The sequence below is a fragment of the Pinus tabuliformis genome, chromosome 5_1 (genome assembly GCF_031772625.1).
Source record: "Pinus tabuliformis cultivar Carrire ecotype Pingquan chromosome 5_1, CPIR1, whole genome shotgun sequence".
Classification (NCBI taxonomy): Eukaryota; Viridiplantae; Streptophyta; class Pinopsida; order Pinales; family Pinaceae; genus Pinus; species Pinus tabuliformis.
In genome coordinates this window covers 895,842,209-895,869,060 of record NC_142305.1, presented here as the reverse complement: position 1 = coordinate 895,869,060, position 26,852 = coordinate 895,842,209, and positions in this window count along the sequence as shown.

Below are 26,852 nucleotides of genomic sequence, written 5' to 3'. Positions count from 1 at the left end.
TGAAGGTACGTGTAGTATGATACCATACACTCACATACGTGGAACGATATTTCACCCTCAAGATGCAACGCTAGAAAACAATGACAACTCCTACGTTTAACGAAGTCGGAACATGTCTCTAGCCTAGACCTCTATGTGTTTACGCTAATGTTACAAATACTCCTTAGGTTCATTAAGTGAATTTTAAGATGATCTTGAATTAAGTTTCAGTTTTATGGCTCACCACGAATTCACCTGAATTACCTAAAATGCAAATCTAACATGAGGAAATGGAATCTTTCTCTTCAATGAAAATCTAGCTAAGAAAGGGAAGAGACAAACAATATACATCATAGAAAATGCAACAAACAAGATTCTCAATGCAATTCACTTTTCATGCAACTATTCCTAAATCAATATAGATGTAAAACCCTAAATTCCAATGCAAGATTTTTTCTTTTCACCACACTTAATTTTCAAAATGAGGAAAAGTAAGATGCAAATGTTTAATCATTGATTCAAATTCACTTTTCAGAATGAGAACTAGAACAAGAACTCATTCAAGCGATCAATGATCAAACAAAACAAGTTTGCAAGTGACATGATGATAAGAACAAAGAAAAATAGAAACCAATCCTTACCAAATGCAATCAAATACAAATGAAAAACATATGGAGGCTCCAGAGATACAACAAGACACTCAAGACTCAGGGAAGGTTAGCTGGAAGTAGGATGATGAAATCAACACTAAGAAAACAAGGAAAAATTTGTGCAAGAACAGGGGTTAACGCAAGTGTAGAAGAGGCACCAGTTCTCTGCAACGTAAGCATAGAGAGGGCCTAGGTGAGGTGCAACGCAAGCATAAGAAGGCCTAGGTGAGGTGCAACGCTTTGTCAATATATTAAAGGGTGCGTTGGTCCTGGGAAAGAGGACTACGACACAAAATTGCAAACAAGACTCTATGCAATCACTCCCTAGGTTTGTTCTTGGCTGGTTAAAGCATCAAGGGTCTATGATAGAGGTGAATCAAACATAATGGAAAAATAAACCACCAAGGGAATACACCGTTCCACAGTGGAGTCGCCAAATTTTTATGCAAGATTTATGACTGTGGACAGAAATATCTCCCCTAGGTTTGGTGGCTAACCGAGAACAACAGAATGACAAGGGACCCAATGTTTTTCTTAAAGTAAGTAGATGAGGGGAAGAAACCTACTTGGAATCTATCGAATGTTTCACTCCTTCTTTGGCTTTAAATCTCCAATCCTAGCTCCAACTGCTAAAACTAGAACCTGCACAACTAGACAACACAAACCAAGAAACTACGAGATCTTTGTAGCATCATCTATCTACTTCATCCGAATGATCAACATGGTATCAAAATACATGAAATAATGACATCACATAGAGGAAAACAAAAGAAATCTTTTTATTGATAAATAGGTGTCGATCTTGTAGAAGAGATCCTCCAAGTTGTTGAATTGTCCTTCCTTTTTCACAAAGTGTACCTCCAATCACCCTAAATGCATGAAAGGAATAAATATCACAACAACAACATAAGGGTAGAATCACTCTCCAAAATCCAACCCCTTGCATATGGAAGGCTTTAAATATATAGAAGGGGGAGGTAAGTTGGGAGTTCTTATCCTTTTACCAATCTTGGGATTGAGATCCACTTTTGATGGGAGGATGCTATCTAAGGATAAGGGATGGAAACTCCATGGAAGGATAGGATTAGATTCGAGTGTTTTATTTGAGATAAATGGTTACAACAAATCTTGGAAGCTTCTGGAAATGGAGGCTTCGATATTCTCTCTCCTTTTCTCAAATTTCTAGAACCAACACAGGTGCAAAGAGGGCAACTCGTAAGTAATCAACACAAGCAACAATGGAGAAACCTATTGGTGAACGTTGTCCAGCAAGAGTCTAGGGTGTGTTGGTCCTAAAATTGTCTTAGATGATGCAGTTTAGGGAAGAACCTATGGGGAATGAGAGAGTCATGCATAGGGCTTTGTGCAATGATGATGTAAAGGGGGAATAAGACGTTGATTGATCCCATTAGGAGGTTGATTGATCAGGTGTGAAAAAATAGCCTATGACAGGACCAAAAACCTATGAATGGCTAAGTATTATCCAAAGTAACACTTTAAAACTTTGTAAAAAATGAATCCTTTGAAAAGATTGAAATCAATAATCAATTTGAAGGCTAAAGGTCAAAACACAAAAGAAGGTGAAATGAATAAGTAGATGTTTAGCTTCCAAGGAAGCATTATAATAAACAATTCTTGTTTGATGCAAAGACAAAAAAAGGGAGATGGAAAAGAAATGGAAATTTGGGAAGAAGGGAAGTCATAGAATGTATGAGGAAATGGAATCCTTGGAAAATTTTGAAATCAACAATCAACTTGAAGACTAAAGGCCAAAATCCACAAAAATTTGAAATGAATTAGAAGATGGTTAACATTCCAAGGAAACGTTATCATAATTAGTGCTTGCTTGATGCAAAAACAATGAAAGGGATATGGAAAAGAAATGGAAGTTTGAGAAGCAGGTTAGTCACAAAATGTATGAGGGACTTGGAGTGAAGCAATATGATCAAAAGTAGAGGACTACTGCTTCAAAATCGGGTAGGCCTTATGAGAGGTCTCATAAGGAAAAATACAAACCAAGATTGAACAATGAGGTGGACTGCCACTATTACCTTAGTACTCCACCTCCTGCTCTTTAGTGGAAATTCACTACACGAGAGGCTTCCCGGTTTCTCACCTAAAGGATATTCCAAGTCAATTGGTTTAAGGTGATATAATTGAAAGACTAAGTAAGGTACTTCTTTTATGGATTAGAGCACAATTACTTTTGTAAAAGGAACATCATACCATAAACAAACCTTAAAATGATACTTGACACCTAGGGTTTGAATATGTAGCTCAACAAAAGAGTATCGAGGCATACAAGTATAAATAAAATGTTTTCTTAATGATGGAATAAAAAAAAGAGAGAGGGTAAACCATTGAATAAGACCTAATTTGAAGCCTTGTATAATAATAGGGTTTGATTAGGGCACAAATTGCAAGGTGATATCAAGCCAAAGAAGGTCCAATGTCTCCATTCAAAAAGCCCTATTTGAATTCAACCCTTGCCCTAGCCCTAGCGGATTACCTTTAAGGGTTCAGGAAAATAGAAAATGAAGAAAAATATAAAATTTTCAATGAGTTTTGACCACCATAAGGATCCTAGTGCCTTTACCTACTTGGGTGATGAATTATTTAGGGCTAAAAATTTAAGAGATATCAAATCTATTCATGGAGTAAAGGGGAAAACCCTAGTTTTCACTTTAAAACCCTAACTATCTTTTTATGAGGGGATAAATAAACTAGAAGAAATCCATCCAGGAGGTCTTCTAGGAAATTCAAGGAAAATAGACTTAACATGCAACAATTAACAAAGGTTTTCCAATAAAAATATGCATTTAGACAAGGAAAAATAGAAAAACCCTAGCTAACACTCATTATATGAAAACGCATTAAAGATATGCAATTTAGTCACAAAATTTCCAAGATATTGCCTTCTTACAATCCCAAAAATACATCTCCACTAAATAAACTAGTCTCCAATAGAAATAGCTCCACAAAAGATCACATCTCCACAAATAGCAAGCATCAAAGGCTAAGTCAAGCTTTCTTTGAGGAAAAAATCCACAAAAATGATGATGAAAAAAATGAATGGAGTGATCCTCATTTTATAGGAGGTTTATCACATCCATTAATCCAACTAAAATCCCCTAACCAAGTTTGGTTTTGAGTAGATGTAAAGTAAATGGGTTATAATGCAACCCAATAGCTCAACAAAATTAAATATGCCATCATTTTCCCACACATGTGTGTTGTAATGCCTCTCTAAGCATGAAATCATGCCCTTTTAGGGCTAAAAATTCTCCAAATGTGCAATACAAGGGCTAGATGTGTCTCCAACTATCATGATCAAACACAATTAGATGAAGGGTCCTCAAATCAAGCCTCAAAACATCTCCATGTGTCCAAAATCCAACTCTGGGTGCCTTGTGTCATCTCCATAGGTGTCATCCAGACAATGTGGTGTACTCTCTCTCTCTCTCTAGCGTTAGGGCTCGATGTTGAATTATGGTTGTTATTGATGTCAACCCAAGAAGCACCATGAGATTCCCATATTTATTGACCAAAATGACATGGAAAATAATGGTTTCTTGAGCCAATACCACCTTTATTGGATTCTCCTTGTCATGCTGATTCTGAAAGTATGTGGCATGTTACGAGGGCTCTCATGATTTGAGAGATATGTTTGTTCAAATATGAAGCCCCACCTTATGGTTAAAAGCACCAAACAAGTTGACGATGTGGCAACCTTTCTTTGGCTAGAATAATTCTCAACCAATAGGGTCCTTTATTATGAATTAAATGAAATTCTATCAATGGAAAAAGCACCTTGTGGAAAGGATCATGTTCATGAGGGGTTTTTAGGCTCCAAAAATTTGAATTTTAAAATTCAAATAACCTTCCAATTCAAGTCGGCCTCAAATCAAATTTGAAACGTTTTCCCTCCTTTTCAATTTTGTCCAGCCCTCCTAGAAATCTATAAAAGGAGGCTTTTTCTCCCCTTAAAGGAAATAGTTCAATGATCATCTTATAAAAGAAGCCCTATGATACCCATGCGGCCAGTGGAGTCTTGAATATAGTAATGAATAGATTGAAGGTTTGGAAGAATCTTGGGTTTAATGCTTATATTTTTTAGAATAGGATTTTTTGGGGTTTGAACTTGTTTTGCAGGTTTCTTTGAAGTTAACACAATGATTTATTTGCCACTCTTTGAAGCTAAACCTAAGGCTATTCCATTGAAGGCCTTACTCAACCCATAACTTTGTTGTGAAACTTTTGAAAATTTGCAGGTTTGGATCAGCTCGCAAAGGTTATACAAGGTGATGATATATCCATAACTTTAGCCCACTATCAAGGAAAACACCTGCAACATATCAATAAATATGATCATAGATCAAGGTGTATTTTAGGGCAAAAATCCAAGAAGAACTGAGGAAGTTAAAGTTTAGAGGATTAAAATCACAGATCCAATATTTTGGATGCATCTCGGTCGAATCAAAAGAAAATCACTTGAAAAATTTGGGCCTTTTAAAGGACTATTAATTGCAACTCTATCTACTGTGTTTGAAATTTTCTTGAAGGTTTCAATGGCCTATCAAAGTCACAATTGGTATGTAGTATGGTTTTGGTCCTCTAGGGAAAATCTTTAAACTGGTCTAAACAAGTCACATCCTTTAACAATGCCCTACAACTCTTATTTGTGTCCCTACATAGTAATATGCATGAAGAAGACCTAATTGTCAAGGAATTCGAAGTCCATTGTCTCTGAGGAAATTGTACTCTTGAATATGATTTGTAGCAGATGTATAACCAGATCTGTGAATACCTACGCCCACATGCTAATATCTATAATATATAGATGTCTAACGAATATGAGGTATGTTTAACTCCTGCAATTAGTGGTCCTTGTAGCCGATGTCAAATAAATTTATGTACAAACCAAGAAACAATTCATTGTATGCTTGATACACTAGTATAAGAAGTATGGAAGGTTGTATTGCTCCTTGTTTTGATAGCTGCAAATAGCATAGATCCTTTTCTAGTCTACAACAAATCATCATAGAGAATTCATCTCCAACAAACAAGATAGGCACTATGGACAGCTAGAGGTACTTGGTAGAACTACGGTACATTGTACAAATTATTTTGTCACATCAGTCTTTGCAATAGTAAGGGTTTCATTGTCACTATTTTTTGGTTGTAAGGATTTCATTGTCATTGTTGCAAAGGTGTGGTTTGTTCAGTAGTAAGGGTTTCATTCTCATTATTGAAGAAGTTCGGGTTTTTCAACGGTATGTGTTTTAGTGTCATATCATTTTGTAGTAGTTAAAGATGTTTGGCAGTAAGGATTGCAATAACTATCTTTGTAAGTGGGTCATTATCCCTAGTACGGGAGCCCACTGTTGGATTGTTTATTTTACTATTATTTTTTAGGGTGGTTGGGTGGTGCAAGGTAGGTGATTTAAGTCATCTTCAGGTTGTAGCCTAAAAACACTTCAGGGTAGTAGGGTGGTGCTAGGGAAAGTTGGAGCTTGGAGGGTGTTGGAGCATCCTATCAATAACAACTAATAAAACTAGGGTGTTGGGGTATCCTATCAATAACAACTAATAAAACCAGGGTGTTGGGGCATCCTTCCAGTTGGAGCTAGAAAATTGAATGATTTTCTAGAGTACTAGGATTTGGGGCTTCCCTTTTCAGTTGGAGTTGAAGCATATAATGTACTCATAAAATTATTAGGGAAGCATTCAGTGGTTTTTCTCCCGGAAGGGTTTCCACCTAAAAATCTGGCGTCTATTGTGTTTTGATACTGTGTATTGTTGAATGGTGTTGATTTGTGTTTTTGATTTGATGATTAAGTTAAATACTGCTCTATAAAAAATTTAAAAAAAATTAATTGTAAGTGAAACACTAATTCACCCCCTATCAGTATTTCCAACGATTGGTATCAGAGCAGGTTCCTTCACAAGCAGTTTAACCATTCAAAGGAAGATCATGGAGTGCACAAATCCTGGAGTTATAGTATTTAATGGACAAAATTATGTGTTTTAGAATGGAAGGATGAAGGAATTTATTCAAGCACAGGGATTTGATGTCTGGAACGTTGTGTTAAATGAATACAAAGAACCTTTGACTCCTCCTTCAGATATTGTCGGCTTCAAAATTTATGAGAGTAATTCTAAAGATATAAATGCCAACTTGAGTGGTTTGACATGATAAATATATGTTAAAGTGATGCATTGTAAATCAATGAAAGAAATTTGGGACAAGTTCGAAATATATATCAAGGGGACAAAAATGTTAAGGAGGCCAAGATTCAAACCTACCAAGGAAAATTTGAGCATCTGAGAATGAAGGAAGATGGAAATATTGCAACCTTTTTTCTTCATGTTGATGAAGTAGTAAATGCCATAGAAGGATTGGGAGAACCAATGAAGAATAAGGTAGTTGTTTGAAAAATACTAATATCACTTCCGATGAGATTCGATGCTAAAGCTTCAGTGCTAGAAGAAAGAGAGGACTTAGAAAAGGTTAGCATGGACGAGTTGCATGGAATACGTACAACTTACAAAATGATAATGGAATAAGAAATTCCATCAAACAAAGAAGAAACTTTCATAGAATCCATGAAGAGCGGGAAAAACAAACAACAATGAAAGATAAGCTCTAGTTGTTGCCACAACAAAATTTTAGATGAAGAGGTTTCCAACTTTGTGAGAAATTTGAAAAGAGGAACAATCAAACACACAGGTAAGCTCCCCTTAATATGTTTCAATTGTGGTGAGATTGGTAATTTTTCTACTAAGTGTCCTCATAGGAACTTAAATGATGAAGAATAATCTCCTAAGAAAGAAAATAAGAATAAAAGAAACTACAACAAGAAAGGAAAAAATAAAGGTTTTAAGAAAAACTTATATTAAAAGAAAGACAACTCCTCATCTGAAGAAGAGAGTGATAGTGATGACGAAAATGACACAGGAAGAGTGTTATTCACAACAAGGGAAAATAGGAAGGAAACTCTTGAAGAGGAAGAATATGATGAAGAAGAGGAGGGCAAGGTTGATTTTGAAAAAGAAATTGTCAAAGTTATAAAGGATCTCATGGTTGAAAGAGGAAATGTGAAATCACTAGAAGCTAAGATAAAATAATTGAAGGATCATGCCAGAAGCTTCAATAAGAAGACTGAAGAATCAGAAAATGTCATCATTAATCTTAAGGTATAGTTGGAAGAAGAAAAATGAAGAATCACTTAAAAGATAATTGGAAGAAAGCAACAAGGAAAGGGAAGATTTAGAAGTAGAGATAGTCTCTCTATGAAAAGAATCACACAAAATAAATGTCCAACAAAACTTTGCAAATAGATCCAAAGCATTGGATGAACTCATTAGTAGTCAAAGGCCATGCAGTGATAAGACAATATTGGGCTATAGGTAAACATTCATGAAAGGCTTGAGTTCCTCAATGATAGAAAAAGGAGATGAACAAAAAAACTTATGTAGAAGTTACATAAGGGTCTGTTAAGAAGGAAGAAAGCTTCCCCACGAAATAAAAGGTTCAAGAGACATAGAATCAACAACCCACATTGAATAAATATTAAGAAGGTTATTGGAGAAAAACATCATGAAGAAGATCCCCCCCCTCTCAGGTATCAAACTATCTTTCTTGGTGTTTGCTATTCTTGCAAAAAAAATGGACATAAAGCTGTAAATTGCAAGGCCTATGATAGGAACAAAAGCAAATTTGGAAATTACTCTAGGAAGGATTATCCTATAAATTCTTGAGAAGAATACAATAAAAATTATAATAGGTTTGTATACTTAAGAAATGAAGTGGAATGTTATAAATGCAACAACTTTGCACACTTGGCTAAAGATTGTACGTTAATTTCTCCTCCAAGGGAGTCACACCAAAATCCAAATGTCCCTCCAAAGGTTTGGAAGAAGAAAAATGAAAATTGTGCACTTGCTCTAAAATATCAAAGCAAGAAGACTGTATGGTATGTTGACAGTGGCTTCTCAACGCATATGATTGGAGATAGACACAAATTCATATCTTTGAAAGAAGGAAGCAATGGAACAATCTCTTTTGGAAATGATGGTTCTGCAAACGTTATAGGAAAATTAACAACTAAGCTTGGAGGCAAGGAGGCTATAGAAAAATATGTGCTACTAATAAAAGAGATGAATCACAGTCTACTAAGCATAAGTCAATGTGTGATCAAAGACACACATTGATATTTGACTCAAATAAATGTGAATTAAGGAGAGAGAAATTTGGCAAGCTAGTGGCAACTGCAACTAGGACTCCAAATGATATATATACGTTGGATGAGATTAAAAACAAAAGTTGTTTCTTGGAAAAAGAGGATGAAAGTTGGCTCTGGCATAGAAGGATGGGACACATAAACTTTGATAACCTTGTTAGAATCCGAAAAAAGGAAGCAATGATAAATGTCGCAAATTTCAAAACCAGCCAACACTTCTTGCAAGCATGGAAAACAGACAAGAGTTGAATTCAAGACCAAGGAACACTCCTTGTCAAAACCATTAGAGTTGGTACAAACTAATCTATGTGGACCAATGAAGACCAAAGGACTAAATGGTGAACAGTACTTCATGTTGATGATTGATGATTATACTAGGATGGCAACAATCAATTTTCTAAAGAAGAAGTTCAAAGCTTTTGAATGTTTCAAAATCTACAAGGAAATGGTTGAGAATGAAATTTATTTGAAGATCAAATGTTTGAGATTAGATAGTGGAGGTGAATTTACATCCAAAGAATTTCAGCACTTCTATGAGGAACATTGAATAATGAGACAATTCTCAACATCTCACAACAAAATGGGATCATTGAAAGGAAGAATAGAACAATAGAAGAAATGGAAAAAAGTATGAATGATTCAAAATTAAGTGACACATTCTGGGTTTGAGCAGTAGATACAATAGTGTACAATCCGAATAGAGGATTGCTTGGAAAAAATTGTGATAAGACTTCATACAAACTATGGAAGGGAAGACCAACAAGTGTCAAACACTTCAAAGTATTTTGAAGCAAATGTTACATTAAAAGGGAAGACCAGAAGATTGGAAAATTTGACTCTCGAGTAGGCAAAGACATTTTTGTTGGGTACTCACAAAAAAGTAAAGCATACAGATGTTATAATTTGAGACTAAACTAGATAGTTGAAAGAATCAATGTAACTTTTGATGAAGTTCGTGGATCAAAGGCCAAATAAGGAATTTCATCCCCAACCGAACGAGAGACCCAAGTAGAAGAACAATACAAAGTTAACGAGGAAGCCCAATAGAAGAACAATCAAATGAGGAAACAACTGATGAGACCAGAAATGATCAACAAGCACCTTCTAAGACTCCTAAAAGATGGTATCAAAAGAACCATCCTTCAGACCAGATCATTGGGGACATTAATGAAGGTATAACAACTAGAAGAAATTGACAGATACGCATGCTATGAACAAGCCCATATTACACTCTTATCCAAATTTGAGCCTACAAAATTTGAAGAAGCCAGTCATGATGAACATTGTATAATAGCCATCAATGAATAATTGGATCACATTGAAAAGAATGACACGTGGGAATTGGTTCCATGACCAAAGGAAAAAAATGCCATTGGGACAAAATGGGTTTTTAGGCACAAGTTGAATGAGGATGGACATATTACTAGAAATAAGGCAATATTGGTTTGCAAAGGGTATGTGCAGGTTAAGGGAATATAACTCGAAGAGACATTTGCACTCGTTTCCATAATGAAATCCATGAGGACGTTCTTGGCTTATGCTTTTTCAAGAAAGATCAGGGTGTATCAGATGACATAAAATCAACTTTTATGAACAAATAATTGGAAGAATATCTCTACAGAGAAAAACCTGAAGGATTTTTTTATTATTGACATGAAGGATTATGTTTGCAGTTTAAATAAGGCTTTATACAGTCTCAAACAGGCTCTTAGAGCTTGGTATTCCTATCTAGACAGTACTTGCAGAAACAAGTGTTCAAAAGAAGAAATGTTGGTAATAATATCTATGTACAAGTAGAACAAGGCAATTTGACTATCATCAAATTTTATGTGGACAAAATTATCTTTAGAAGTGACAATGACAAGCTAAGAATGAAGTTTGCAACATATATGTATAGTGAGTTCAAAATTTAATTACTTGGTGAGTTAACTTTCTTCATGGGTCTTCAGACATCTCAAAATTATAATGGTATATTCATCTGTCAAACCAAGTACATTAAAGAGATGTTGAAGAGGTTTCAAATGGAGGACAACATAGAAATTAGCACTCCAATGGTGAATGGTTGCAAGTTAAGCATGGATGATATATACAAGGATGAAAACCAAAGAAAATATAGCTCAATGATTGGAATTATACTGCATTTGACAACTTCCAAGCCATATGTGATGCATGTAGTTGGATAGGTAACATGTTTTCAACCAGCACCAAAGGAATCCCATGTTGTTGTAGTGAAGAGAATTTTTCGATACCTCAAGGGAGAAACATATTTTAGCCTATGGTATCCAAAAGGAAATGATCTAACTGTTAAATCTTATACAGATGCAGATTGGGAAGGGAGTGTTGATGATCATAAAATCACTAGTGGAGCAACCTTCTACTTAGGTGGTTGTCTTGTATCATGGTTGAGCAAGAAGCATTCTTTAGTCTCGTTATCCACAACATAATCTGTATACATAGTGGCAACAACATGTTGTACTGAGGTCCTCTGAATGAAACAAACGTTGCAAGATCTATAGGTGAAGTTCGATGAACCCATTTTGATGTTCTTCTAGTGCCATAAGTGTTGATAAATGTAATTAGTTTCGTTCCTCATAATTGTTGTACTCATTTCAATATGTATCATATGTAACAAATAAGAAAATAAAATATTTTAATATTATTATTATTATTATTAAAGCATGGGTTTCATGCTCATTATTGATGGTATTCTAGGTAAAATCATGCTATTCATGCTTCTAGGGTTTGTTAGGTCTTCGGATTTATTTTCTTGAGTCAAAAGAGTCAACATCATGTTTATAAGACCCTTCCGGGAAAAATATATTTGTAAAAAGAATTGTTTTTTAGTCTATGAAGTCCTGGAATCTCCAAATTACAAGTCCGCCCTAGGAACATGAATTCAACCTAAAGGAGTGATTTCGACCCCTTGAGAAGGCTATATAAGGAAGCCATTCGACCTCATTTGGACACATTACTCCACAAGTTTGATCTATCAAGAAAGAGTTCGATCTGTAGTTGAGAAACAAGAAGAAGAAGAGCAAAAGTCAAGGAGAATCTGGAAGGACAAAATCTATTGTTTTTTGGGCTCTATCTCTCTCACACTTGAGAAATTCTAGGGTTTCTGGGCTGCAGGAAGAGGCTGAAGTTGTTGGTCCGAATTGTAGTAGGAAAAAGTGAAGAATCTTATAGGTGGAAGGGAGAACCCTATATTGACCTCATTGACCTTGGGAGAGTTTCCTTGCTCTAGGAAGGTCTCAGGAGGAGGTTGGATTAGGGTTTCCAAAGAAGTTGTGAGGTCAAAATTGAAGGGTTGAAGTTGCAAGACGAGTTGTAGTATTGAAGCTAGCAAGTCAAAATATTATTATTTAAGATGTTTGATGTAGAATCAAGGAAGGAATTGATTAAGGGTTGACTTGTTACTAGGATAAGGACTTGGTTTAGAGTATGGGTCTTTGTATCTCATTTGAAGAAGATTCTAAGGAGAGAAGAGTTTCTAGGTTTTCCCCTTGGAGGGGTTTTTCCCTGAATGAGAGCCTTGTATCTGTGTCTTCTATTGTTGCAGTTTATATTCTTGATATTTTTTTGATGAAAGATATAACTAAAAGAACATAAGAAAGCTAATAAGTTCACAAGCAAATATTAAGGTTAAGGGAAATAAGATTAATAGTCGTCACTGTTGATCTTCCAACATGGCATTAGAGCTAAGGTGAAGAAGGAAAGTATCTGGAAGGAAACTAGAAGGATTCTCTTGTAATGGAGAAGGGAAAAATGAAACTCTCAAGAAAATAAGAGGACTTCAAGAAGGATTGAAGACTCATTGGTAGAAGACCTAGTAGGATGGTTTCTACAAGGAGATCAAGTCTACATCAAGCTCGCATCTAAGGAAAATATGAAAGGAAGACTTCAAGAAGATTGTTGATCTCTCTCTGAAAGAAGATATATTTGGAAGGAATATTTGAAGAAGGCATCAAGGATCTTGGAAGTTGTTGTTGAAATAATCCTAGGAGACGTCTTTAAAAAACATTGTTGAAGACTCTTCAAGGATCTCTAAGGCATAAAGAAGGTTGAATACATCATCAAGGGGAATCTTGATCATCAAGTATCATATTATTACATCATGTATGAATATTCAAGTCATATGGGTTATTTCTGTAAGGAGAGAAATAATCTCGTTGGGGCATCAAACTATCTAGCATGGAAGAAAATAATTAACTTAATACTCACATAACAAGAAGTAATGGAATATGTTACTGGGGAAATTACTGAACCTGAGAAAGATAAGGAACAACAACTAGCAAAGTACAAGAAATGGTAAGTAAGGGCTCAAAGGATCATAGTTGAATCAATTAAGGATTCTCTTGTTCCATTTTTGCAACACGAAGACTTCTAAGGTTATGTATGATAAGCTAGTGAATCTGAACTCGATAAGTACAACATGACAAAAGATGTCATTGAGAAACAAGTTGTATATAATGAATAAATCAAAGGATGAGGATGTGTCATCCTTTCTTATGAGAGACTCTCAACTCTCAACTAACAGACCATCTGCAAGGACTTGGGGAACCAATTACTGATTCTGAAGTAACCATATGTGCACTAAATGCATTGCAACTAGAATGGAGTATCTTTGCAACAAGCATCCACTCCATGAAGGATTCAAATCCATTTGATGAGTTGTGGGCACAATGCATATTGGTAAAATAAAGGATCAAATTCAAGGATGATATTGGATCAGAGGATAAATCTCAAGCCTTTCTAGCCTGAGTTAAGAAGTTGAAGAAGGGAAATTTTGGTAAGTCCAAGAAGAAAGACATGTCCAAAGTGAAATGTTTTCAATGCAATGAATTTGGACACTTTAATAGGGTTTGTCCAAACAAGGAAAACAACAAGAGAAAGGAAAGGAGTGAAGATCATTTAGTCGAGGCAGTGGGAGAACCTAAGAAGAAGGGAAAGAAGGAATAAGTGTAAGACCTTTACTACTAAAGAAGGTTCACTAACTATCCGGTTCTTTATAAAGACTATTTTTTCCTTCAGGATAATATGTTTTGCATAAAATCATAGAAAGAAGCATATGATAGTAACATGCCTAGAATTTACATGATTAAGTTTCTTTGTACAGATCATCTAAATAGTTGGATAGATATACCATTTTTCATATTGATCGTCCAAGAATTATATAACATTATGTTAGAGGAATTCATCTTGCTTAGGTGTATCATCATGATCCTGGAAGAACCATATTTATGAAAGGTTCTTGAAAGAAGCACTATGACAAAGGTTAGTAGATATTCCATGTAATGTGGAATAAATATTGGTAAAGGGATGAAAGAATGCAATAGGTCGGGACGGAGGATATATGTGAGATATATGAATATCTAGATGATCAGATGAAAGCATAGGAATGCATCCTGGATATAAAACTTTGGATAAGATTCATATGTATAGAATCTTATGGTGAGAAAGTTGATCATAAAATATGCTTAGGTATATGGATATATGATAGAATTTGAATTACTTAAGGATCTATAAAAGATTAAGACTTCTCTATAATATGTGAGATAATGATTAACATCTAGTATAGTCTCTAGAAGAAAAAATGTATCTTGGTAATCAAGTTGGAGCCTTGGGCACTCTGATGCATGAAGGAAGATTAATTTGGAGATGGACCATGAAGGCGTTGATGGAACGATAAGGTGATCATAGTGAAGTAAGTATGATTTTCATTATTGTTGGTTATCTGGTTAACATATTATTTTGCTACTTAATAGATAGTTGCAGGGATATATGATGGCAGTTGAGGCAAGTTCATCTGTATGGATGAAGGATATTGAGGGAAGATTGATATTCGTTACATGGAAACTTTGAAGTCAAGATATGGACATCTTGGGATGAAAAGCTAGTGGAGTGAGAATATAATCTTAAGGTCAAAGGGATATCACTTTCAAGAAGAAGCTATGATCAACTTGAAGTTTGGGAAGGCTCAATATAATTCCTTCATATTGAATAAGAAGTGATGAGCAAGAAGATTGGCTTGGAACCTGTCACAAGATTTAAGAGAGAGAAGGTGGATCCATGATACCTTGAAATAAATAAATCTTGATGAAGCAAAAGAAAGAGGGATTCAGACAATTGTGAAGAACCGGTAGTTGATGCTCTTATTAAGACAAGTTTTAAGGCTTGTAATGATGATTTCCAAAATAGAAAGGAAGCCTAGATATCCTTTGATGTTGAGAGGGAGTAAAGAAGTCTCCTTGTATAAGAGAAAGGTTATATTCTCAAGAAATAAAGGAGAATAGGTATGTCCTCTATGGTTGAGAGGGAGTGTTGTTGAACATCACATGTACATTCTCCACTTCATGTGATGAAGAGAGAATGGCAAAGGATTGGATAAGCATCTATGTTTTCCTTGAGGATATAACATCCAAGAAAGGAAATGAACCAACACTCTTTGTGGATGTGATAGGTATCCAAGAGAAGAGTGGTCGAAAAGGACCAATATTCTTTGAGGACTCAGGAATGGAGATCCAAGATAAGAATAGACCTAAAATGGCATACCTTATATATATCTGGATGGGGTATGTACCTTGTATATATAGTGTGATATCAAATGTAAATCCTCCTAGCATAATGTTCTTAATTAAATAAGAGCTTGTCCAGTTAGGCCTGAAGGACAATGCTGGTCATAATATTGATGCTTAAATGATGCCTTATAAATTCAAATCTTGTTGTTAGAACTCATCGATTTGAGATATGATGTTGTACTAGTTGTACAATTATGAATACCTCCATAGTTAAGAGGGAGTGTTGAGAAATGTAACTAGTTTCGGTCTTCATAATTATTGTACTCATTTCAATATGTATCCTATGTAACAAAAAAGTAAAGAAAATAAAAAGTTATTCTTATTAAAGCATGGGTTTCATGCTCATTATTTATGGTATTATAGGTAAAAGCATGTTCTTCGTGCTTCTAGGGATTTTGAGGTCTTAGGATTTATTGTCCTGAGTCAAAGGAGTTAACATAGTGTTTATAAGACTCTTATAGGAAAAATATATTTGTAAAAGGAATTATTTTTGAGTCTAGAAAGTCTCAGAAGCTCCAAAAGTACAAGTCATCCTTGGGAACATCAAGTCGGCCTAAAGGAGGGAATTCAATGCCTTGGGAAGGCTATATAAGGAAGAAATTCTACCTCATTTGGACACACTCACTCCACAAGTTCGATCTATCAAGAAAGAGTTCGATACGGTAGTTGGGAAGAAAGAATAAGAAGAGAAAAAAGTCAAGGATAAGCTAAAAGGATGAAATTTATTGTTTTTTGGGTTATGTCTCTCTCACACGTGTGAAATTATAGGGTTTCTAGGTTACAGGAAGACGCTGAAGTTTTAGGTCTAAATTGCAGTAGGACAAAGTGTATAAACTTGTAGTTGGAAGGGAGAAAACCTTATATTGACCTCATTGACCTTGGGAGAGTTTTCTTGCTCTAGGAAGGTCTTAGGAGGAGGTTGGATTAGGGTTTCCAGAGAAGCTACAAGGCCAAAATTTAAGGGTTGAAGTTACAGGACAAGTTGTAGTATTGAAGCTGGGTCATGTAGAATCAAGAAAGGACTTGATTAAGGGTTGAATCGGTACTAGGAGAAGGAATTGGTCTAGGGTTTGGGTCTTTATATCTCATTTGAAGCATATTCTAAGAATAGAAGAGTTTACAGGTTTCCCCCTTGGAGGGTTTTTCCTTGGATGAGAGCCAAATATATGTGTCCTCTATTGTTGCAGTTTATAGTATTGATATTTGTTTGATGAAAGATCTAACTAAAAGAACACAAGAAAGCTAATAATTTCCAAAAGCAAATATTAAAGCTAACGAAAATAAGATTAATAGCTACCACTATTGATTTTCCAACAATAAGCATATCTAAGAACCCTATCATGCATTAAAAAAATATACATTCCTATCAAATACCATTTTTTTAGAACATGTTGCAAAGAAGAACATCAAGGTCGAATACGTTGGGAAAAGGAACATATTGCTGACATTTTCACCAAACCTCTACCTAGAGATACTTTTGAGTATCTTCAAAGAAGCTTGGTATTTTATTGGGTGCACATTGACATGAATTCAGGGGGAGCAAAAGCAAGTTACAAAAAAAAGAGAAACAAACAACTTGTCAAGGGGAGTCACTGTTTGCCTTTGATGTCAAAGGGGGAGAGAAAATAGGTCAGGAAGATTAGAGACATGGAGCAAGGTGGAGTAGTGATAGTATGGGAGTACATGTGTTGCCATTAATGATAAATAAGGAGAATGTTGAAGTATGGTTTTCATTGATGTCAACCCAAGAAACACTAGAAGATGTATGTTTTGTTGGAAATAATACTGAGAGGGGGGGGGTGAATCAGTATTATCAGATCAATAATTTAATTTCCCAAACAGATTTGTATACACTACTTCAGCTAAGTGAACTAGCATGTATACGCGACTGTACTTAAAGCAACCAACGTATATGCAGAGAACTTTTAATTTACCCAATTTACCATGCATTGACCTTTAACCAATATATCAGAGATTTGTTAGACAGTGCAATAAAAGTAGAATAAAGCATCACACGTAAGCAACACACATGAACACCAAGATATAAGGTGGAAACCCAATGTGGGTGAAAACCACCTACTGTTTTCATCTCTGTCTTCTTTTAATAATAAGAAAATATGTTTACAATCTTGTACTGGTGCAGACTTATACTAGTACGCGGGCTTCTACCTGCAGAAGGTTACAACCTTCTCTTGTTCTCCAGCTTCTACTGGAAGGGATCTACAACCCCTTAACTCTTGTACTATCCGATATGTTTACTAGTACATAGGCGGTGACCTACAGAAGGCTACGACCTTCTTTCTTCCTCCAAGGACCATGTTTCATAAATTTTCAGACTGGATCCATCAACAACATCATAACTGAAATTCAATCATCAAATACATTTGCATCAACCAATCACTGAGACTTAATCATCACTTTCTGAATCTGTTACTGTCAGCCTTTGAAGCCTTCCATCAGTGATCAAATATGATCTTACAAAGTGGTCTCAGGGTGTCAAAGTCAAATTTTATCATTTCAGTGAGTCTTCAAGTAAAATTTGGTCACTAGGTATTAGGTCTAGGGTTGTTTTCACTCCTTCCAAAGTCTTCCAAGTATTGGTCCATGTCACCATTCAGCTTAGTGTACCATCATTCAAAGAGTTGTCATCATCATTTCAGGTTTCAATGGGTCATTTTACACCTTGTTCGTGCTTCAGTTGTACTTGGGTAGACCCATTTCCCTCTCCTAGGGTTTTGAAGGTAATTTTTCTTGGATGGCCAAATGAGCAACAAAACTTGTGTCCTGATGTTCATACACCTTCCCCTATCCCTAATATACCTTCTTAAACAATTCCCATCACTGATATCCCTCAAATTCGTCATTTTCCCACAAACCCTATCTTATTGCTACAATTTGACAATTTTCTAGGTTAGGCCTATGTTTTTCCCTTTTGGACCCCTTCCCCTCACTCAATATTTGAAATTCCACTTTCCCCTACTTCCTAACATCCCTCCCTACTTCCCAAAATTTTCTCAATAATTTAGAAGCCCCTCATCCCCTTCATTTCCCTTCATTTCTACAAATCCCTTGTTCCACATATCAGGATAGGTTTTCTTCAAACTATGTTTCTGAGCAAGAAAAGATGAATTTGAAAAAAGTGAGAGAGATTTTTGTCCATCCTTGACCCAAGAAGAAAAACCTCTTTCATTTTTTACACAAGTTTCATGGTTTGGGAGAAATGTCGAAAACATCATTGGCCTCAGGAGGATTGATGCACTTCTGGAGTGACCTTGGGAAAATCAAGATTTAACCTAGCTGGGATGACCAAATGACTTGCTTGATGAGTCAACTGATAACTAGACAAAGAGATATTTCCAAAGAGCTATCATGAGCTTAATTTGGAGTTGAGGAAGACCTTCAAAAGTTGAATGCAACAGCACTCTGCATTTAGGCAGCTTCATTCTGCACATTTTGACCAGTCTTGGGAGATTTGACTTTTTATAGGGAAAATGAACTCCAAATCGAAAAATTCAAGATGTTCTGGAAAGTAGACTCGATAATATTTCCAACAAGTTATCACACGCCCAATTTGGACAACGGGAAGGCCTCCAAAAGTGGTCTGCAAAAGGCACTACGCATTGGGAGGCTGGCACTGTGCATCAGGAATCTTTCTCCTATGTTAATTTACACTGGCGCTGCGCATTGGCCAATAAGACTTCAAAACCACAAAACTTCACCTCAAATCGTTCTCATTGCTGCATTTCTCTTCCAATCAATTAAGTAACCTCACTTTTGATCTCACTTAGGGTTTTTATGCTATAATTGTGGTTTTAGCCTCCTAAAACTCAAAACCCTAGTTGTCTTCTACCTAATTTCTCACCATTTCAAGCTCTTGTCACTTGTCTCCATTTTCCCATTATCATTTTCCATAAATTCACCTTTAAATCCCATCTTACTTAACCCATATCATCTTCCCCTATTTCCCTACAAAAATTAATCCCTTCACCAAGCTCTAAACCCCCTCACATCAAACCCTAGTTCCTTATAAACCTCACTTACCCTCTCATTTCATCTCACCATTGTTTTCCTTCTTATAAAATCTCTTCATACTCATCTTTTCCTCACATAACTGTCCATCATTCATCAAATCATCCCAAAGAGACAAAAATGGAAAGAGATAGTGACCCTGATTTTGAGGAGGACACCCTTAGTGACAGTTCTAGGGAAAGGAATGGGCAACAGCTTGACAAAGGAAAAGGAAAGGTTACAGAGGAGGAGCTTGGTGATGATGTTGAGAGGGATTTTTAGCTTGAGGAGCATGATTCTGATGTGCCACCTCATCATACTCAGGTAATAGACCTAGATAACCCTTCTTTTGATCAAAGAATGCTTTTGAAAGAACAGGAGGCTTACATTAACATGCTAGAGGACAAGATAGCTAGAGGAAGATATATTATCAATTACCTAGAGCAGGAGAATAAGCAGTTAGAGGGTAAACAAATCCAAATGGAGTTAGAGATGCTAAAAATTCAAAGGCAAAGCAACAAAGAGCATCCGGTTCCCTTGACTCCTATTGAATAAGAAGTGGAGCATGATGGAGAAATATGGCTTGAAAGAGTTAACATTCACCTTGAGGGGATTCTAAAGAAAGAAAATAGAGACAATAAGATGCTAAGGCATATGAAACATCATTATTTGACCCGAAATAGAGTATGCAACAAGAGGATCAAGCACCTTAAGGCAAGATAAAGGAGGGCCTTAAAAGGAAAAAAGAAGGATGAAAAGCTCAACATTTTGGCTGAAGTGACTTTATCCCAAAAAAGTAACCCATGATGCAGCTTTGAGCCAAAATTGGGAAAATTTTGTCATTTTCCAATTTTTGAATTGAAAACATAGAAAATTTTGGCTGATGGCATTGCACATTGAATTGGTGTATCCTCTTGAAAAATGGCTTATAGATTTGGATTCAACATCAAAAAATAAGAAAACCTAGAAATTTTCATCAATTTTAGAGAAGATCTTGGCCACCAAAAGGGCAAAAAACACTCAAAAACTGCCCTCTCTGCCACTTTTTGGACCCACAGGAAGTAGTATTGGGAGAATTGATTTTTGAAGGGGCAAATCAACTCCAAATTAGGAAATTCAAGATGTTCCAAAAACTAGACATGCAGAGCTTTCCAAAAAGTTATCTTGGGGCTGATTTGGATGAGTGGAGGGCCTCCAAAAGCTTCCCTAAAGCGGTGATGCGCATCAGGCTCAGGGCGCTACGCATCAGGGAAATTTTTGTCAATTTTGCCTAAAAGTCAAATTTCGCCTAGTTTCTTCAGAAGTTAGCTTCTTCTTCTTTTCTTGGTAGATTTTGCATGGTAAATTATGTAATATGATGTAAATATTGATGGAAAACACTTGATGGGGTAGATACATCAAATGAAAAGTGGTTTTGAACTGAATGTATCAGTTTCCCCAGTTTTAGAGGCAAGCTGTTCCACTGCCTATTTTCTTGTTCCTAGTTTAGATGTTGTTGAAATAGCTCCTTGACTCATGGATTCGCCCCCTGATGACTAGCATGAGTTTTTTGATGCTTATATTATGTTTTCTCTTAGTCATTTGTAAAGGTTGGACTTTGGTGGAAGTGGTGGCATTCATTAACATTTATATTAGTAGTTTGGCAAGGAATAAAACGACATTTCATAGCTATTTTTGTGGGATTCTTGTGACAGTGAGTTTATGTATTGTTTCTTCTTTATAATGAGTTTTTCTTATGTTTTATATGCATCCAAATCCATCTTTCTCTTCTAAAACTAAATGAATCAAGGTGAATGGACAAAATACACTGATGTGCTTTGTCTTGGGAATGCATTTGGTTTTCCATGTTTTCAACTGTTTGAAGAGGATTCATAGTTTCTTTATGCCCTCCTCAACTCCTCAGTTGTCTTAATCTACCATCTTAATCCATTTCTAGTACATAAACCCTTGTCTACCTCGCCCCGCAGAACATGACTGTATCCTTGAGTTGATTTCCCGGACCCAAGCTGCCTGCTCCATTTGATCCAACAAACAAAATCTAAAAATCAAACCAGAAACCCTGAGCTACTATACCTAGCCTAAAATCTACATTAAATTCAGTCATCTCAAGCCCTAATTGCCAATATCCTAATTGAGATTGACAAGGAAAGAGCCCTCTCCCGACCTGGTAGGGCTAGCTACCAGTTTAAGCGTGGTTTGATGTTACCCTAGACCTGCCTTCCTTCAGCCTGAGGTAGATCCAGGTCCTAATAGAATCAACCACTATCAAATCAATCAATCACTTTGATAGCCCATCGTTAAATCACAATCAATCTAATTATTCATAATACTGTCACTAGAATATAGTAACCAGAACCCAAACCAGAACCCAGAACTCTGCAACAACAAACATAAACAACTGAAACATACTTTATAAGGTATACGCTACTTCCATGTGTCAAACCTACGTGTATACGTGCTTTTCTCAAAGCCAACAAGCATATGCGTATGCAAATATTAGTTCATAATTATGCAGCTATTTCAGACTTGAGCTATACCAAGATCATAATATTTAGAAAATAACACATGCGTCAGTAATTGGATCTAGACTATACATGATCAAATCACATAATGATAATTCATTTCAAGCCTTAAGATCCTGATCCATCATTAAATCTTATCCTTCATCAACCGCTAAGGTTCATCCTTGGTTCAGATCAAGCACAACACCATAAGCCAATAACCTGCATACTAGATGTCACACTTCATCAGATATTCGATACTTGCACTCTTGGCCTAATGATCTTCTCCTCCTTTTATAGTTTTAGGTCTTTCTCAATACCATGGACGAAAACCACTTAGGAACAATACCTTGGACCAAATACCTAGGGTGAATACCTCAGACCATATGCCTTGGACCAATACCATGGATCAAAATACCATGGACGAAATACTTATTTTTCCAAGGTATACGCGCTTTTCCTTCTGTGAAAGTGTGTGTGTACGTATACGCTACTTGTTGTTAGTGAAACTACGTGTATACGCAGCTTGGTCAAGGTGAACCTATGTATACCTCTCTTTCTTCATTCTGTGTAGTCTGATTTGTAATTATTTTCTATTAACCTGTTGTACTATGATCTTTCATCTGAGTGAGTTGCCATCAAGGACAACACCTGTATCATAATGCCAAAAATCTCCCCCTTTGGACTTGATGGTAACAACAACACCAAGTCACTCTCCCCCTTTGACATCAAGGGCAAAGGGTCATGCTCCCCCTTTGACATACATTATGCTGGTCATGCTCCCCCTGAGTACATGCTGAATTCTCTGATATGTTGAAATGTATTGATTGAGCTCCCATGATTGAGTCCATGCTCCCCCTGAGCACAAGCAAAGTCTACAAAAAGATTTTCTAAAATAATAACATGACTCTATACATACATCACCAATGACCTTCCTATCACCAATGACTCATACATACATCCATCTCCCAACCAAGTGGGGATATACCAAATTTGACTTATCTACCCAACCAATTGGGGATATACCAATTGTTTATACATGACAAAAACAAGAAATATTACATCATCCATCCCATGTAAAGTGGGGATATAAATTACATCATTTGTCCAAGAGGACCCATTCAAATGTATGAGAAGACATATCACACCCTAGAATTTTACATGACTTTAGTAGCCAATGGTATAGATATCTGGAGCCATAGCTGGACTCAACAACCATAATGCCAACAATGTTGAATGTACGTGAACGCTAATGCTCCCCCTGAACCGGTGCTACTTGTGCATTGTTAACAGGTCAAAGATAAAGGTATCTTTGTTAGTCAAATAAAATTAATGAATAGAGCATATCATCAATATTAGTCAGAGCACCCATATCAGAGCCTGCCCCACTGTTTTTCTTGCCTGAAAAACATATACGCTCCTTGACCCACAGAAACCCGCGTGTGTACATGACTTCACTTTAGGAAACACGCGTATAATCACCTTTCTCTGAAAAGTTTGATTTAACAGCAGGATGATGCAACAACTACTCCCAACTTTTGTCTAAGATATTCAAATGTCTCTCTGGGTAGTGGTTTAGTGAATATATCAACAACCTGTTCTTTGGAGGGAACATATTCCAATTTGACCTTTTGTTCAAGCTCTTGTTCACATAGAACATGGTATTTGATGGGTATGTGCTTGGTCTTAGAGTGCATGACTAGATTCTTTGAAATACTGATGGCACTTGTAGTATCACATAGAATGGAGATGGGTGGAGTGCATGTGATCTGAATGTCTTGCAATGTTTGCATCATCCAAAGTAGTTGTGTGCAGTAAGATGCAACAGCCACATATTCTGCTTCAGCTGTAGATAACACAATTGAACTTTGTTTCTTGATGAACCAAGACACTAACCTGGAACCCATATAGAATGCACCACCACTAGTGCTTTTTCTGTCATCAACACTTCTTGCACAATCTGCATCTGTATATGCATGAAGAGCAAGATCTGTATGTCTGGGATCCCATAAACCAAAGTTTTGTGTTCCTTGAAGATATTTGAAAATCCTTCTGATTGCTTGAAGGTGTGATTCCTTTGGATTTGCTTGGAATCTTGCAACTATTCCTACTGCATGTATGATGTCAGGTCGAGTACCTGTTAGGTAAAGAAGACTGCCAATCATGGATCTGTAAGTTGGTTGATGTACTGCTGCTAATTCATCATTTGAGATGAGACTGCATCCTGTTACCATTGGGGTGCATACAAGTTTAGAATCTTCCATGCCGTACTTTTTCAAGATCTGTTTGAGATATTTGGTTTGTGAAAGAAAAACACCATCTTTATTTTGTTGAACTTGTAGACCAAGAAAATAGGTAAGTTCACCAAGCAAGGACATTTCAAATTCTTGCTGCATTACTGAAGCAAAATTCTGACTCATGGATTCTTCATTGCTACCAAAAATGATATCATCAACATAAATAACAATTATTAGCAATTTATCAGTGTCAATCTTTGTATATAAATTGCTATCTGCTGACCCTTTTGAAAAACCCTGTTGGTGTAGATATTTGTCAAGGTGGTAATACTAGGCCCTTGGAGCCTGTTTTAGACCATAGAGAGCCTTTCTGAGTCTGCATACAAGTTTTGCATCATTTCCAAGAATGAATCCTTCTGGTTGTTCAATATAGACTTCTTCTTCTAAATATCCATTAAGGAAAGCAGATTTTACATCCATTTGGTATACTTTGAATTTCTGAAAGCTAGAAAGAGCAAGAAACATCCTTATGGCTTCAAGTATAGCAGCAGGTGCAAAAGTTTCTTCAAAATCTATACCTTCTTGTTGAGCATACCCTTTACAAACAAGTCTAGCCTTGTTTCTAATAACTTCTCCATCTTCATTTAGCTTGTTTTTGAATATCCATTTAGTTCCTATGATATTTTTATCATGAGGTCTAGGAACTAATTCCCAAGCATTATTCTTTTCAATTTGCTGAAGTTCTTCATTCATGGCCTTGATCCAACATTCATATTTGCATGCTTGGTTTACATTTTGAGGTTCTGTGGAGGATAGTAATGCTAGATAGCTTGAGGTTTTTGTAATAGTTCTTCTTGTTTGTACACCTGCCTCTTTTTCCCCTAAAATTTGAGTTTCTGGATGATTTTTCTGAACATACCTAGACGAAGTCTTTTCTTCTACCGTTATCTCTTCTTCTGGTGCTTCATTGGTTTCTTCTTCAGAATCATGGTGATTTGATGTGGGAAAATAATCCCCATCCTCATCATTGTCATAATCTTTGGTTGTTATCTGTTTTGGATTTTTGCATGCTTGATCAACTACAACATCAATACTTTCAATAATTTTCCCAAGTCTTTTATTATAACATTTATATCCTTTACTTCGGGAAGAGTAACCAAGAAGAATCCCTTCATTTGCTCTGGGCTCAAACTTACCAAGTTTTTCATCAGTCCTTTTGATATAACATTTGCTTCCCTAAACTTTAAATTATTTTACCGTAGGAGTCTTACCATACCAAAGTTCATGTGGAGTTTGAGTGCTGTGTACCCGAACATTTGCTTGGTTGAGAATAGTTACGGCGGTGAATGCAGCTTCACCCTAGAAGGTTGCGGGAGTTCCAGATTCATCTAGCATAGCTCGAGCCATTTGTTGAACATTTCTGTTCATTCTTTCTACCACTCCATTTTTCTGAGGAGTCCTTGCGGTGGAGAACTGCCTTTTTATTCCATGTTGTTCACAAAAGTCAAATAATTCATCCGAGGTAAATTCCCCTCCTCGATCAGATCTGGAGCATTTGATTTGCGATCTGATTCATTTTCAACCAAAGCTTTGAATTTTTCAAATGCTTCATCTTTATGCTTTAGAAGACCTATCGAACACATTTTGGAAAGATCATCAATGAACAAAATAAAGTATTCTTCTCCACGAGGTGAATTTTTCCTTGATGGTCCATATAAATCAGTATGAACAAGTTCAAGAGGCTTACTAGCTGACCCTTCTTTTTCAGTGAAGTGAGATTTGGTTTGCTTACCGAATTGACATGGTTTGCATATTGTATTTTCAGGAATGCTAATATCTGGAAGATCACGAACAGCCTGGAATCTGCATGCTTTTCTTATTTGAGAAAAGCTTAGATGTCCCAATCTTCTATGCCATAGCCAGTTTTCATCATTTTTGCTTAGATAGCACTGTTGTTGTCCTCCCTTGAGTATGTATAGGTTTTTTGGAGTTCTTGTACCTTTGATCACGGTTTCTCCTGTATCAAGCTCATGAACAACACATCCGTTTGATCGAAACACCACTTCATTTCCTTGATCACACATTTGATTGACACTAAAAAGGTTATGCTTTAGATCGTATAAATACATAACATTCCCAACTTTAACCTTTTCTTTCAAGAAAACAGAGCCTTTACCTTTTATAGCAGTAGGAGTGTCGTTTCCAAATGAGACATTCTTTTCCTTTTCTAAGGCATTATATGAGTGAAGTTTTTCTTTGTCACCTGTCATGTGTTTTGAGCATCCACTGTCGATGTACCGTTGATTTTCTTGTCCTTCTGCATACAAGGCTATACGACAGCTTTCTGTTTGAGATTCTTTCCTTCTCCATATCTTGGGATTTAATGGAGTTTGCTCCTTTTGAGATGTTTGGCCAAAGTCGTTACAGATTGAGCATTCTATTTCATTTTCAAGAAGAGAAAAGTTATTATAGGAAACTTTTCTTGATCCATGTCACATTCCTTTGAATTCGTGCTTCTCTAGCCATGATGGTTTTGTAAGCAACACATTGAGCAACTTTGTGTCCAAAATTATGACATGAGAAACATTGACCATTAAATAAGTTCCTGCGATTATCGAATCTATTAACCTGTTGGTTGTAGTTTCTATTGATATTC